The sequence below is a fragment of the Rattus rattus genome, chromosome 3, assembly GCF_011064425.1.
Source record: "Rattus rattus isolate New Zealand chromosome 3, Rrattus_CSIRO_v1, whole genome shotgun sequence".
Taxonomy (NCBI): domain Eukaryota; kingdom Metazoa; phylum Chordata; class Mammalia; order Rodentia; family Muridae; genus Rattus; species Rattus rattus.
The window spans coordinates 50,204,445-50,207,932 of NC_046156.1; the positions used below are offsets into that span (position 1 = coordinate 50,204,445).

At 42.0% G+C, this 3,488-nt stretch overlaps 1 non-coding gene across 1 annotated transcript; it reads right to left on the minus strand.

Moving 5' to 3' along the window:
• Positions 1 to 388: 388 nt before the first annotated feature.
• LOC116897494 lies at positions 389 to 465 on the minus strand. Its single transcript, XR_004387515.1, has one exon. It is a non-coding gene; the product is annotated as a small nucleolar RNA SNORD47 (small nucleolar RNA).
• Positions 466 to 3,488: the final 3,023 nt, after the last annotated feature.

Consider the following 3,488-nt stretch of genomic DNA (forward strand, 5'->3'; position numbering starts at 1 on the left):
TGTGGCGGTACACTGTGTAATCCTAGCACTTGAGAGGCAGAGGCAGAAAGAGGGAGACTGTGAGGCCAGCCTGGGCTACCTACAGAGACCCTATCCCAAATGCAAAGAAAGTAAGGTTTAGTATATCACTTATTATTTTTTAGTTTATGTGTGAAAATCAACTATAATCTATCACAAAAACAGTATCTTTTTTTGCTACATAATGCACTTTAATGGTAAAATTCTTGACAGCACAATGTCTATCTGACAAACCTTCTATTCCAGTATCCATCCAGGCACCTCTGGAAAAGGTGCACCCACTGCACTGTCCACTTGTCAGAGGAGCCCTAAGAAAACAAAAACTTACTCATCTGGCTTAGAATGGTTAAAGGTAACATGTTACCAGAGTGACCTCAGAAATAAAATGAACCGGTTTCAAAGGTGATACCACTTGTATCATTTGGTGGAATCATCGCATCCTTGGTTACAAAAACAGTATCTTAGCCAGGGTGTCTGTTCCTGCACAAACATCATGACCAAGAAGCAAGTTGGGGAGAAAAGGGTTTATTCAGCTTACACATCCACGTTGCTGTTCATCACCAAAAGAAGTCAAGATTGGAACTCAAGCAGGTCAGGAAGCAGGAGCTGATGCAGAGGCCATGGAAGGATGTTTCTTACTGGCTTGCTTCCCCTGGCTTGCTCAGCTTGTTTTCTTATAGAACCCAGACCACCAGCCCAGGGTAGTACCACCCACAATGGATTGGCCCTCCCACTCTTGAGATCACTAATTGAGAAAATGCCTTACAGCTGGATCTCATGGAGGCATTTCCTCAAGGGTGGCTTCTTTCTCTGTGATAACTCCAGCTTGTGACAAGTTGACACACAAACCAGCCGGTACACATAGCAGGCTAAGGGAGTGGATTTCGCATGCTAAGTAACTTAGTCATTGTGCACCAGGGTTCTTAGAGCTCTTTTCTCATGAACTCATTCTGCTGACTCCCCGTGCTTTTCCTTTACTCTTAAACGTTTTTGTTGGAAAGTTGCTTGGAGAGTCCTGATCTGATTTTATTTTCTCATGTTTTGAAATGTGATAATGGAGGCTGGAGAGAAGGCTCAGTGGTTAAAAGCACTGACTGTTCTTCTAGAGGCCCTGAGTTCAAATCCCAGCAACCACATGGTGGCTCACAATCACCTGTAATGGGATCCGATGCCCTCTTCTGGTGAGTCTGTAGACAGAGACAGTGTACTCATAGAAGTAAATACATCTTTTTTTAAAAAAATGTGATGACAGAGGCTGGAGTTTAACAGCATGTACTGCTCTGGCAGAAGACCTGAATTTGGATCCCAGCACCCACACTGGGTAGCTCACAACCTCCTGTAACTCCAGCTACAGAAGACGCAGTGCTTCTGGCCTCCGTGGCCATCTACAGTTGCGATCACATACACACAATTTAAAAATCTTCATATATGTTAGCATAGACCTAAATTCACCCTTAAAATATAGACCACTGTGGAATGAAATCACTTCTGGTGTCCAAAAAATTTATGTGTGTGTGTGTGGGTGGGGCAGTTTCTGTCCACTTTGAATGCATTGGAAATGTAGAGTTTTTTGACTTTGGCAAGAATTATAAAACCGCAGTAACAGATTAAAGCAAAACTTTTAAGCCACCTGTGGTGTGTTCACACCTTGTACCTCTCAGGAGGATGAGGAGAATATCGCCGGGAGGTTGAAGTAAGCTTGGGCTTAGTGAATTATAGCATGTGTGAGACTCTCTTTCTACAAAACAAACCCTAAGACTAAAACAAAACAAAATTCACAGCCACAGCAACAATACAAACAACCCCTCCAAGAAAACCTGCAAACTTAAAAAACAAGTAGACTTTTAGCTTTAATACAATTGAAGGAAATATTGTTGAGCATGGGACCTAGGACCGCGGAGAAGTTAAGCAGTGTGCTCAACACAGCAACAGTAACATAGACTGTGATCACCCGGAAAAGACAGGCTGTGGTGGAATCTGGAGAGATCGCTTCTAATTCTACAAATGAGTGACTCAAAAGAGCAGAAAACCCAGAAAGCTTTGGTGGGTCAGGATGGGTGTTTGTGTTTTCAGGTAAACTTCAAAGGTAGCTGAGCAAAAGCGTCTCATGGAACATAAGTCAGCAGCACTAATAAACCAAAGAGGGCTGTGACTTCACAGATATGACCAAAGAGGTTTTGAAAAATATGTCCTCCTGCCAGTGGTGTGCAGCTAATCAGTGTAATGTGGGATGTGGAAGAAAGCCAGGATCTTAAAGCCCCCGCCAACCTCTAAGTGGATATTTATGTGACTGACTGCCTCCCACAGTGGATTGGGAATGTGCTCTGATGACTTCCTTTCTCCCTCCCTGCAGGGCAAATAGAAGTGTTTCCTTTCTTGTAGTGCTTTAACTGTGGCCATATATATATACACATATACATACATACATACATACATACATACATACATACATACATACATTCATGTATATATTCTCAGGGGAAAAATAGAAAGAGCTAGTAAAATTGTCAAACTAAATGAACAAAGCACTCTTAGCCCACACAGCTTAACACATCGCTAGTAGTTTTAATGAATGGTAGATCAATCCCTTCTGGGCCTGGGAATGACCTCCTGATGAGTTAATAAGATGCTGTCCCATGTGTTTGAAAGTTTCACCCCCAGGCTTAGATGCTATGTGAGTACAGTGAACTACGATCGAGGAGTGTGAGGGCTTCATTCGGCACCTGCAATGTTATCAGAGGTACCAGCTTCAGTGTCAAGCTGCTGTCTAGGACATGAGACTACTTTTAAAAGGCCTGAGAAGAGTTTTCCTTGAGTCAACAGAAGAAGGATTTTATGAAACTCTAAAGTATTTATCCATAGGTTAGTACTGATCATCTCAAAGAGAACATATTCCCTCCAAAGCACTGAGCACCCGTTCTATTGGAAATGGTTTTGTTTGTTTTTGTTTCTTTCAAGACAGGGTTTCTTTGTGTAGCCCTGGCTGTCCTGGAACTCATTCTGTAGACCTCATACTGGGATTAAAGATGTGTACCTCCATCACTTGGTGGCTATTTTCTATGTATGTATGTATGTATGTATGTATGTATGTATGCATGCATGTATATATGCATGCATGCATGTATGTACATATGTATTGCAGTGTGCAAGTGCCCATAGAATCCAGAAGGGGCATAGGTCAGGAAGTAGTGAGCTACCTGATCTCGGTGATGAAAACAAAAACCACGATTACAGCTCTGTGTTAGCTTAGGTCATAGACGTTTATTACATGGGAAATCCAAGACAAGTAAATTTGTTCTTACACCATTCTCTTAAAGGGAGGTTAAACAAACAGAGTACACAGTAGGATAGCAGCCTTAAGTGACTTCAAGGTGTATTACTAACTCTTGTTGTGAGACCCAGCAAAAGTCCCAGTCTCTTAGAATGTAAGAGATATTTTTGTCATATCGTATTGTCACAGTCCATTCTTT